We start from the raw sequence: 13,410 nt of genomic DNA on the forward strand, positions 1-13,410 counted from the left end.
GAGTCTATCTCATATATTCAACTCCAGTAGCTAATGGAAACAATTGCTTACATAAATGGACTTTTCCACGATACTCTGATTTTTTGAGTTTCGCCTGTATATGCACCTGCGTATTGAATCTGTTTTTTACCTTCCAGATTCCCCCCCCCCCAAAAAAATACATCTAACAGTCTGGGAAAGGGATACTTCCTTGCGCTGCTCCCTCCCCACTTCTCCTTTCTCCCTACAGTTCCCCTGTTAAGAACAAAAGAATGACCAATTTGTGGAGTTGCAAAGGACCACAAGGTATCATTTGGTCCAACCCTGCTGCAACGCAGGAATAATTTGCCCAAGGTGGGGCTCGAACTCAAGACCTTCAGCCCCATGGCGCAAACTGCAAGCTTGATCGGAAGTTTCCGTCGCGGGCTAAGATTTAAACTCCACACAAAGGGGGCTGGTCTCTTTTACAGAGCAAAAGCAGTCTGGTGCTGGCCCCCGAGGGAAGAGATAGGAGTCAGGATTCAAGCGAGGTGGAGCAATGAGAAGTATCCATTCTAGGTCCAGCTTCAGAGTTAGGGATTGATGTTGTTGTTTAGCCGTGTCCGACTCTTGGTGACCCCATGGACCAGAGCACGCCAGGCACGCCTATCCTCCACTGCCTCCCGCAGTTTGGCCAAACTCATGTTAGTAGCTTCGAGAACACTGTCCAACCATCTCATCCTCTGTCGTCCCCTTCTCCTTGTGCCCTCCATCTTCCCCAACATCAGGGTCTTTTCTAGGGTGTCTTTTCTTCTCATAGGGATAGATAGGTTCGCCATATTTCAAAAAGTGGAAATCCGGACACAAAATTGCTGTTTTTGGCCAAAGTTGAGCTTTTTTTGGGGGGTGGGGGTTATGTCCGGGAAATTCCAGGCGTATGGCAGCCCTAGAGATAGACGGTGCCATTTTCGTTCTCTTCCTTTCTCGTTTTCCCAAACTTAAACCCAGTTTCCGCACGTTAGCTTTTGCAAGTGATTCTTATCAGGAGGCGAAAACGGGATAGTTGAGCCCTTTAATTTGTTCCCTGATTTGGGTCTAGTTAGCTCATCTGACGAACATCATGTGAAACCGGCATCAGAGGACCCTCCAGTCAACACATCTGGCACAAGCGACCGAGAGGATGAGGTTTGTACATCACGATACTTACTATGGCTCAGGGGTAGGCAGCCTAAGGTCCGTGGGCTGGATGCGGCCCAATCGCCTTCTAAATCCAGTCCACGGACGGTCCAGGAATCAGTGTGTTTTTACACGAGTAGAATGTGTGCTTTTATTTAAAATGCATCTCTGGGTTATTTGTGGGGCCTGCCTGGTGTTTTTACATGAGTAGAATGTGTGCTTTTATTTAAAATGCATCTCTGGGTTATTTGTGGGGGCAGCCTGGTGTTTTTACGTGGGTAGAATGTGTGCTTTTATATAAAATGCATCTCTGGGTTATTTGTGGGGCCTGCCTGGTGTTTTTACATGAGTAGAACGTGTGCTTTTATTTAAAATGCATCTCCGGGTTATTTGTGGGGCCTGCCTGGTGTTTTTACATGAATAGAATGTGTCCTTTTATTTAAAATGCATCTCTGGGTTATTTGTGGGGCCTTCCTGGTGTTTTTACATGAATAGAATGTGTGCTTTTATTTAAAATGCATCTCTGGCTTATTTGTGGGGCATAGGAATTCGTTCATTCCCCCCCCACACACACACACACCACCAAATATAGCCCAGCCCTCCACAAGGTGTGAGGGACTGTGGAACAGCCCCCAGCTGAAAAACAACAATATGATATACAAAGAATAGAAATAAAAAGTTAATTATATAAAAATACATTTTAGGGTCTTGAATCAAAAGTCGAATAGTGAATCTTATTCTGATTGAATAAAATAAAAAAATAAAATGCATCTCTGGGTTATTTGTGGGGCATAAGAATTCATTGTTGTTGTTCAGTCGTGTCCGACTCTTCGTGATCCCATGGACCAGAGCACGCCAGGCACTCCTGTCTTCCACTGCCTCCCGCAGTTTGGCCAAACTCATGCCAGTCGCTTCGAGAACACTGTCCAACCATCTCGTCCTCTGTCGTCCCCTTCTCCTTGTGCCCTCCATCTTTCCCAACATCAGGGTCTTTTCCAGGGAGTCTTCTCTTCTCATGAGGTGGCCAAAGTACTGGAGCATCAGCTTCAGGATCTGTCCTTCCAGTGAGCACTCAGGGCTGATTTCCTTCAGAATGGATAGGTTTGATATTCTTGCAGTCCATGGGACTCTCAAGAGTCTCCTGCAGCACCATTATTCAAAAGCATCCATCCTTCGGCAATCAGCTGCCTTTATGGTCAAAGACAAGAAGGAATTCATTATCCGCCCCCCCCCAAAAAAATATAGTCCGGGCCACCAAATGGTATGAGGGATGGTGGACCAGCCCACAGCTGAAAAAGGTTGCTGACCCCTGCTAATTATTTGGCGACACCAGGGTTTGCCAAACCATCGTTTGTGGGCACTCACAGCATCCCTCCTTGCTGGTGTTCCCAGCCTCGGGCCCTGGACTCTGAGCAATCCCATAACAGCCCCAACTATGCTTGTGGGTTGTTGTTGTTTTGCCAAAGTTTAAACCTCGTGGAAATGGAATGAAGCCAATGAGTGAAGTCGGAACCGTGATTGACGGTTGTTTGCACACAGGAATCCCTCTGCGGCGGCTGTTTTCTCCTTGGAAGCACTTTCCCTGCTTCTGTCGTGTTTTCTGCGCAGAAATCCAACAGGTTGAGCCACTGCCAGATTTACATATAAGCTAAACAAGCTATAGCTTAGGGCCCCACTCTCTTGGCCCCCTCCAAAAAAGCAGGGGGGGGGAACACTGGATTGGATGTACGTTTCCAAAACGTAAGATAAAAAAACAAATACGATCATAACCCACACACCCCACCAGGTTGTGGACGTTTTGCCCCTAAACGTTTTGTCAATCTTTGTACTTTTGTCCATTTACTATATTTATTTATTCCCGATTTGAACTATAGAATGGTGATTTTCTTGAGTCAAAATGAGAGTACCCTTAAATATTGTTCTAGGAAAAAAAGCTCCTTGTTTGTGTGTGTGTGTGTGGATGGATGGATAGATAGATAGATAGATAGATTGATTGATAGATAGATAGTCTGTCTGACAGACAGACAGACAGATAAGATTGGCTTGAGAGCAGTACATGTGAAAAGGATCTAGGAGTCTTGGTAGACCATAAACTTGACATGAGTCAACAGTGTGATGCAGCAACTAAAAAAGCCAATGCAATTCTGGGCTGCACCAATAGGAGTATAGCATCTAGATCAAGGGAAGTAATAGTACCACTATATTCTGCTCTGGTCAGACCTCACCTGGAATACTGTGTCCAGTTCTGGGCACCACAGTTCAAGAAGGATACTGACAAGCTGGAACGTGTCCAGAAGAGGGCAACCAAAATGGTCAAAGGCCTGGAAACGATGCCTTATGAGGAACGGCTTAGGGAGCTGGGTATGTTTAGCCTGGAGAAGAGAAGGTTAAGGGGTGATCTGATAGCCATGTTCAAATATATAAAAGGATGTCATATAGAGGAGGGAGAAAGGTTGTTTTCTGCTGCTCCAGAGAAGCGGACACGGGGCAATGGATTCAAACTACAAGAAAGAAGATTCCACCTAAACATTAGGAAGAACTTCCTGGCAGTAAGAGCTGTTCGACAGTGGGATTTGCTGCCAAGGAGTGTGGTGGAGTCTCCTTCTTTGGAGGTCTTGAAGCGGAGGCTTGACAGCCATCTGTCAGGAATGCTTTGATGGTGTTTCCTGCTTGGCAGGGGGTTGGACTGGATGGCCCTTGGGGTCTCTTCCAACTCTAGGATTCTATGATTCTATGATTAAGGGATTGGGACTGCAGCGCTTTTCTCGTTAAGAAGCAGAACCTTGTTTTTTGGTTGTTTGGAAACTGTGCAAACCAACCTTCCCACCCCTTATTCCTCAGCTTTCAGATACTACCATACACAACTCAAGATGGCCTTCCGACACAACAAACCCTCACACCACAAGCAGCATTCTGTGCGTCCCCGATGAAGCCATCAGGAGGATTTCCACCACGATCAAGAACGATAGCCTTTCAAACTCTACCACGAGGTATTTAAGTGAGTACCAACCAGACTGGCGAAGACTGGGAAGAGCTGGTAAGTGGGTTGTCTCCGGGTTGGGCTCGCGGGGCGAGGAAGGTGACACCGGGTGTGCTTTCCCCCGCAGCCACAGAAGCTCAGTCGAGACTCGAGAGGCAGCACTCGCAGGACGAGGAGCCGCTGGGCACCACCGAGAACGAGCTTGTGTTGCAGACGATGCTATCCGAATATGAGCTGTTCCCGGGAATGGAAAATAGCTTTTCTCAAGAGGGACCAGGGAGTGGGCTGCGATATTCTTTCGAAGAGCAACTAGCCAGTTACAGGCCTCCCCAAAATATAATAACGTCCCACCAGGAATTGCCAGAGGAGGTACTGGTACGTTGTTTTCTTTTTTTTCTTTTCCCCCCTCTTTTTATTTATTTATAAGAAGTTATTGGCATTTCCACACACAATAACAAATCAAAAAACATGCATGTTACATAAAATACAAACACACCACAAAATACAAATACACAAAACAATCAAAGAAAACTAATACATACCTAACACAACACAGGAACACACCAATATAATTATTTTAACCTTATTTCAAATCTTACTTAGGGGACTTCCTCACGTTCTCTCTTCTGTGTTCAATTCGAATTTACTTTAGTAACTTTGTAACTACTTTAACACTCATTAACAATTATTCTTAATCTTAATCTAACATCTTATCTCTATCAAACTTATTCATAACCATAATATCAATCATAACAAATCATAATCTTAACTTCTTATAAACTATTTCAACCTAACATTGTACAGCTAAACCTATTATATTCACCGATTTCACTTCAAATGTCCAACTTTTCACGTTGTTTCAAATATTCTTTAAATTTCTTCCACTCTTCTTGCACCTTCTCTGGTCTCGGAGTTTCGCGGTCAGTTCTGCTAGTTCCATATATTCAATTAACTTCATCTGCCGATCTTTGACTGTTGGGAGCTCTTCGCCTTTCCAGTTTTTAGCAAACAAAATCCTAGCAGCTGTTGTGTGGCATACATAAAAAACGTTCTATCTTTTCTGGGTATTTTTCTTTTTCTTTCTTTTTTTAAAATCAGCTACGTGGGGACAAGGTAGGGATGTGGTTTGGTTCACATTTATAGGAATGGTACGCAGGCTGAGACCCTCCCTGCCCGCAGACTGTCTCACCAGAGTCGTGCATGCTCTGGTTATCTCCCGCTTGGACTACTGCAACGCGCTCTCCGTGGGGCTAACTTTGAAGGTGACCCGGAAACTGCAATTAATCCAGAATGCGGCAGCTAGACTGGTGACTGGGACCACATAGCACCAGTCCGGAGAGATCTACATTGGCTCCCAGTATGTTTCCGAGCACAATTCAAAGTGTTGGTGTTGACCTTTAAAGCCCTAAACGGCCTCAGCCCAGTAGACCTGAAGGAGCATCTCCGTCGCTTCTTTTAAACTCCTGGGTCAGAATCTCTGCGGTGCCAGTCCATACTAAAAGCGATTTCTTTCCCCTAGGGAGAGGAGTACTGGAAGGAAACACTGGCAGGAAATCTCCCGGGAGAGAAGGGATCGCGAGAGTGGGTGCTGACGTCGTCGCCTCCGCCAGAACCCATGCTACCACTGCCACCAGCAGAAGGGGAGTGGGTGACCCCTCTAACAGCCCCGGAGAGGGAACGGGTGCCCCCTCCGACGCCTCCGCAGAGGGGGCGAATGACCCCCCCGGTGCCACCTCTGGAGAGCGAGTGGGTGACATTCCAGAGGTCGCTTATAGAAAGGGAGAGGGTGACCCCGCCGACTCCACCGACGGAGAGGGAGTCGCACGTTTCTCTGCCGCCACCCCCTCAAGTGTTGCCTGTCGTTCCACAGCCACGGGAGGAAGGACCTCAGCTAGCAGCGCCCACGGAAATAGCCGACACGCCCAAGCCGCTGCTTCCAGCCCCTGAGCCCCAACCCGAGAAAGTGAGGACCCCCCCTCGGCAGGCGTCGGAACAAGACCTGCTCATCCCCTGGGCATCAGACTCAAATGACTTTTCGGTTTTCCTGCCGGCAGAAAAGGTACAGTACCGTATTTTTATCATTATTTGTTTTGAGAGAGAGAAATTCTTTTTTTTTTTAAATCCATACAGCCATCACATTGCAAAGAAAAAAGAAAATAAAAATACAGGTGAAACTCAAAAAATTAGAATATTGTAGAAAAGTCCATTTATGTAAGCAATTGTTTTCATTAGCTACTGGAGTTCAATATATGAGATAGACTCATGACATGCAAACCGAGATATGTCAAGCCTTTGTTTGTTATAATTGTGATGATTATGGCGCGCAGCTGATGAAAACCCCAAAGTTGAGATTGTTAATTTGGGGTTCTCATCGGCTGTACGCCATAATCATCACAATTATAACAAATAAATGCTTGACGTATCTCGCTTTGCATGTCATGAGTCTATCTCATATATTAGTTTCGCCTTTTAAGTTGAATAACTGAAAGAAATGAACCTTTCCACGATATTCTAATTTTTCGAGTTTCACCTGTACATCTGTCAAATCCAAAATTCTTGATACATTTTCTAACCTTGTTCCCTCTCTCCTTTATCTGTTGTCGGGACGCGGGTGGCGCTGTGGGTTAAACCACAGAGCCTAGGGCTTGCCGATCGGAAGGTCGGCGGTTCGAATCCCCGCAATGACGGGGTGAGCTCCCGTTGCTCGGTCCTAGCTCCTGCCAACCTAGCAGTTCGAAAGCACGTCAAAAGTGCAAGTAGTCGAAACAAAATAGAAAATTATTTCCAGTAGCACCTTAGAGACCAACTGAGTTTGTTCTTGGTATGAGCTTTCGTGTGCATGCACACTTCTTCTGATAGCTTCAGAAAGCTCATACCAAGAACAAACTCAGTTGGTCTCTAAGGTGCTACCGGAAAGAATTTTCTATTTTGTTTCGACTATGGCAGACCAACACGGCTACCCACCTGTAACTGAAAGTGCAAGTAGATAAATAGGTACCACTCCGGTGGGTAGGTAAACGACGTTTCCGTGTGCTGCTCTGGTTCACCAGAAGCGGCTTTGTCATGCTGGCCACATGACCCGGAAGCTTTATGCCGGCTCCCTCGGCCAGTAAAGCGAGATGAGCGCCGCAACCCCAGAGTCGCCTGCGACTGGACCTAATGGTCAGGGGTCCATTTAGCTTTACTAGCCCTCTCCTTCCATGAATTTGCCTAATTCTCCCTTAAAATCACAGCATCTTGGGGCAGTGAGATCCACAGTTTGACTTTGCGCTGCGTGAATACTTCCCTTTTCGCCTGTCCCGAATCCCCCGACTCTCAGCTCCTCTTTTCAGCTCTGTCCCTTTCATTCATTCTCGCTTCCAGCCTGAAGCACCCGCCGAGAAAGTCTCTAAGCAGGAAACATCGCTTATGAGCTTCGAACCTCCCGTGGCCCCCCGCTCAGGAAAGGAGGTTGTGAGCCGAACGGAACCTAAGGTAGTCTTTAGCCAGGTACAGCACCGTATTGTTATTGTACCATTTCTTCTACGAACCACTTCCTATAAAACATCTCGAAACGATTTCACAACAAAAACTTGTATTTAAAAAATGCACATATAACGACAGTTAAAACCATTGTACAAGAGAAGCAGGTGGCGCTGTGGTCTAAAACCACTGAGCCTCTTGGGCTTGCCGATCGGAAGGTCGGTGGTTCGAATCCCGCCACTCTGTCCCAGCTCCTGCCAACCTCGCAGTTTGAAATTAGTATTTGGGGAAGGAGCGGTCAATTTTTGTCCTTGCTCAGGGCACCGTGTTGCCTAACCCTGTCCCTGCTCCTAACCTCTCTCAACCTCCTAGGCCTGGCCTGCGAGGGTGGACCCAGCCCCTTCAGACATGACGCTCCTCAAGCCCAAAGCGGCCGTGTTAACCCAGAGGGGGAAAGACAAGAAGGTTCACGACACCGTGGAAGACGGCGCCTCCCAGATTAAGGATGCTAGCACTTCCTCCATGGCAAACAGCATCAGTTCCTTTGTGGACTCCTCGGTTGGGAAGGTCTTTGCAAACACCATCGACCGAGCCCTGGAGAAGTCTGAGGAGTGGCTGAATTATTATCTTCCTCTACCAGACACAAGCGCCGGTGAGAAATGGGCAACCATATTGGGAGCCAAGCGTCGATTATTCCTTTGTTTGTTTGTTTAAAGCATGGGTAGGATGCAGGTGGCATCGTGGTCTAAAAACACGAATATCCCTAGCGCCGCAAGATTGTCACAGGCGTGCTGGACTAAAATTGTCTATCGGAAACTTCACTCTTGTGGTTTATCACCACAACAGCTACTCGCTTCGGGTTATAGCAAAGCAAACAGTCTGATTTGTCAGCGCCTAAATGAGAATGTGGGTGGCGCTGTGGGTTAAACCACAGAGCCTTGGGCTTGCCGATCAGAAAGTCAGCGGTTCAAATCCCTGCAATGGGGTGATTGCTGGATCGTCTGCAGGCCAGATTGAGAAGGTGATTGGGCTGGATCTGGCCTCTGGGCCTTAGTTTATCTAAAGGTAAAGAGACTCCTGACCATTCGGTCCAGTCGCAGACGACTCTGGGGTTGCGGCGCTCATCTCGCTTTACTGGCCGAGGGAGCCGGCGTACAGCTTCCGGGTCATGTGGCCAGCATGACTAAGCCGCTTCTGACGAACCAAAGCAGCACACAGAAACGCCGTTTACCTTCCCACCGGAGTGGTACCTATTTATCTACTTGCCCTGGTGTGCTTTCGAACTGCTAGGTTGGCAGGAGCAGGGACTGAGCAACGGGAGCTCACCCCATCGCGGGGATTCAAACCACTGACTTTCTGATCAGCAAGCCCTAGGTTCTGTGGTTTAAGCCACAGCATTTAGGCGCTGACGAATTAGACTGTTTGCTTTACTAAAACACAAAGCGAGTAGATGTTGTGGTGATAAACCCCAAGAGTGGAGTTTTTGATAGACAATTTAGTCCACTGCGCTTGTCACAATCTTGCAGCACTAGGGATATTAGACCAGGGGGGGATTTGAGTTTAGTTAAATGTCCTATGCCAGATCTGTGATTCTACCGAGGGAAGATTAGCCTCTAGGCGCAATGATGCGTTTGGGACACAGGGTGGTACAGAGAAAATTTGCCTTAAGAACTTTGATTGGACAGCTTCTATAGATCCAGTGAGATTGCCAGTCCAAATCTGAGCCCCGTATAATTGCAGTGTGGTGTAGTGGTTAAGAGCGGTAGACTCGTAATCTGGGGAACCGGGTTCGCTTCCCCACTCCTCCACATGCAGCTGCTGGGTGACCTTGGGCTAGTCACGCTTCTCTGAAGTCTCTCAGCCCCACTCACCTCAAGAGTGTTTGTTGTGGGGGGAGGAAGGGAAAGGAGAATATTAAGTGGTGGGTGGACATAGCAGACGACACAGTGATTCTCCAAGCAGCTCTCTTTATTCTCAGGCTGGAACAGAACTGGACTGAAGGGCTGAGCCAGCCTGCTTATATAGTACTCACGGAATCTAGTCCAACGGGGGGCTCGAACTCATGACCCTGGGATCACAAGTCTCAGGCTCTACCAACTGAGCTATCCCAGGCCTGGGTACAGACCAAGCACAGAAGATCCACGGAGCCAGTGTGGTGTAGTGGTTAAGAGCGGTGGACTCGTAATCTGGAGAACCGGGTTCGCGTCTCCCCTCCTCCATATGCAGCTGCTGGGTGACCTTGGGCTAGTCACACTTCTCTGAAGTCTCTCAGCCCCACTCACCTCACAGAGTGTTTGTTGTGGGGGGAGGAAGGGAAAGGAGAATGTTAGCTGCTTTGAGACTCCTTCGGGTAGTGATAAAGCGGGATATCAAATCCAAACACCACTTCCTCTTCTTCTTCTTCTTCTTCTTCTTCTTCTTCTTCTTCTTCTTCTTCTTCCTCCTATCTGCATGTCTTTCTCAGCTGACGCTAGCGTGAAGAAAGAAGAGCCTGACACGTCGAAAGACGACCTCTGCAAGGAGGGCTGCTTCATGAGGATTAATTTCCTTTCCACCCAGCTGAGAAACCGGGCCTTCAGGTTTGTGCTGCACCGGCTGAAAACGACCCGCAAGAACACCAACGAACAGCTCTCGCGGCTCGATAAGGTGTTGGACATGGTAAGTGAGGCTGAACGCTGGGCAGAAGCGGCTCGCTGCAAATTCCCCACAGTTCGGGACCCTCCGCCATTAATGGAGGTGTTCCAAACATTTCCCAAGTTGTTGTTGTTGTTCAGTCGTTCAGTCGTGTCCGACTCTTCGTGACCCCATGGACCAGAGCACGCCAGGCACGCATATCCTCCACTGCCTCCCGCAGTTTGGCCAAACTCATGCTAGTCGCTTCGAGAACACTGTCCAACCATCTCGTCCTCTGTCGTCCCCTTCTCCTTGTGCCCTCCATCTTTCCCAACATCAGGGTCTTTCCCAGGGAGTCTTCTCTTCTCATGAGGTGGCCAAAGTACTGGAGCCTCAACTTCAGGATCTGCCCTTCCAGTGAGCACTCAGGGCTGATTTCTTTAAGGATGGATAGGTTTGATCTTCTTGCAGTCCATGGGACTCTCAAGAGTCTCCTCCAGCACCATAATTCAAAAGCATCAATTCTTCGGCGATCAGCCTTCTTTATGGTCCAGCTCTCACTTCCATACATTACTACTGGGAAAACCATAGCTTTAACTATACGGACCTTTGTCGGCAAGGTGATGTCTTTGCTTTTTAAGATGCTGTCTAGGTTTGTCATTGCTTTTCTCCCAAGAAGCAGGCATCCTCTAATTTCGTGACTGCTGTCACCAACTGCAGTGATCATTGAGCCCAAGAAAGTGAAATCTCTCACTGCCTCCATTTCTTCCCCTTCTATTTGCCAGGAGGTGATGGGACCAGTGGCCATGATCTTCGTTTTTTTATGTTGAGCTTCAGACCATATTTTGCGCTCTCCTCTTTCACCCTCATTAAAAGGTTCTTTAATTCCTCCTCACTTTCTGCCATCAAGGTTGTATCATCAGCATATCTGAGGTTGTTGATATTTTTTCCGGCAATCTTAATTCCGGTTTGGGATTCATCCAGCCCAGCCTTTCGCATGATGAATTCTGCATATAAGTTAAATAAGCAGGGAGACAATATACAGCCTTGTCGTACTCCTTTCCCAATTTTGAACCAATCAGTTATTCCATATCCAGTTCCAACTGTAGCTTCTTGTCCCACATAGAGATTTCTCAGGAGACGGATGAGGTGATCAGGCACTCCCATTTCTTTAAGAACTTGCCATAGTCGACACAGTCAAATGCTTTTGCGTAGTCAATGAAACAGAAGTAAATGTTTTCCCAAGTTAACTGGGAGCAAATCTGCCAGTTTCTCCGTTTTCCAGTCTCGTCATGAAGCTGCCCAGCCACTGAGATCTTCAGGGGCGGCCCTTCTCTCGGTCCCTCCACCCTCACAGCCATGATTATTGGGGACGCAGGAGAGGGCCTTCTTGGTGGTGGCTCATCCCAGGCAACTTTGGAACTCCTTCCCTAGAGGAGCCAGGCGGGCTCTGTCCTTGCTGTCCTTCCAATGGCAAGCTGAAAACTTCCTTGTTCCAACAGGTCTTTAGGAACGAACTGTGTTTTTGGGGGGAGAGGGAAGCTTTTTTCCGGGGAAGATTGTCCAGAGTTGTTGAGCTTTTTTGAGGGGGGGGGAATGACCAGAGTTTTTGAGCTTTCTTTTGGGTGCCCACTAAAATTAATCCCGCGGTCGATAAGCAACCCACAGGAACAGCAGCGGTTTCTACCTGTCTTTCACGATCGACTCGTTGGACATGCCTGTTGTACGCTAACTGATTGTAAATTCATATACAATTCAGTATTGATACAAAATCGTATGATTAGCTTGCCGTGTTGCTTTTGGATTGTCAGTTTGTTCGGTTTGCAACACAGGGGGTCTTTGTTGTTTAGCGCCAAGAGGCTTGCGGAGGGCAAGGCTGCCCAGGGAGGGAACAAAAGGGGAGCAGAGTTTTCATTTTTTTAAAAAAAAATTAAATGCATTATTTGCCTGTGTCTAATCTTGCCCCTAACTAAAATTTATTTATTGGTGTGTGTGTGTGTGTTGCAAATCTACCAAACAATAAAATCAGGAAGTATGGATCTGATGTGTAGAGATCTTTCCTATTCTGATTAATTCAAGAGGGTCCTGGAAGCTTCTCTGCGTGAAAGAAGCAAGCAGAAGGTTCATGTTGTTTGGGTTATTCCTTCAGAGAAGCTGAGTACAGTTGGCTTAAACTGGTCCTCTTATCTCTTCTGCCAAGGTCATGCTCTCTTCCTTCTGGTGTGGTGTTCTGTACATAGTATGCTTAGTGTTAAGGTTTAGACTTATTGTAAGTTATTGTAAGTTTAAGTTAAGTCTGCTGCAATTGGATTTCTTAAGGACAGTGCCAATTTTGAATGTATTGGATCTGTGACCATTATGTCCATTTGCCTTCAGTAGCAGTAAAGCTCTGCTGAGTGAAATACAATTGCCCCTGGTCTATTTGGGGGGACGACGACCCTGCAACATGTTCTTACTCTGCAAACTATACATTGGAATCTGCTCTGGATCAATTCTGAGTAGAATTTCAATGACAGGGGGGTGTCAGAAAAATGGGGGGGGCAATCAAGGAGGGACATTTGGGGGAAGTGAGAAACATCCCTATTTTCCTCCAAGTAGGGTTGCCAGGTCTGCTTCCAAAAAATAGCGGACAAGCGGGGAAGGGGGGGTTTAAATTAAATTATATATTTTCATACAAACATTTTAATGCGTATTAAAATACCATTTCATCATAAAGCTTTTGAATTTAAAAAAATGTCCACTATTTTGTGGGGGGGGGGGAATAGTGAACATAATGGACTGTCCACTCAAATAGTGGACGCCTGGCAATCCTACGTCCGAGGAATGTTGGAGCGTTTGTCCTGGAACTCAAGGCAGTTGTGGTTCCTCAGTGCTCTCGCATCCAGACCCAGCCTAGTACAGCCTCCAAGGCAGGCTTCCTCAACCTCAGCCCCCCAGTTGTTTTTGGCCTACAACTCCCAGGATCCCTAGCTAGCAGGAGCAGTGGTCAGGGATGACGGAGATTGTAGTCTCAAAACATCTACAGGGCCGAGGTTGAGGAAGCCTGCTCCAAGGTGTCGGCCACATTGATGGAGTGCAGTCCGCCCTGAGAATTCTGTGACATCACAGAAGCCCAGCCAATGAAGCTCCCAGGAAGCAGACGCCCTTCAGGTTTTAAGAATAGGACCAGGAATAATTTATTACTGGCCAAGTACATTTTCCAACATACTTGGAATTTGTTT

This window comes from Lacerta agilis, chromosome 18, assembly GCF_009819535.1.
Source record: "Lacerta agilis isolate rLacAgi1 chromosome 18, rLacAgi1.pri, whole genome shotgun sequence".
In the NCBI taxonomy this organism is placed as follows: domain Eukaryota; kingdom Metazoa; phylum Chordata; class Lepidosauria; order Squamata; family Lacertidae; genus Lacerta; species Lacerta agilis.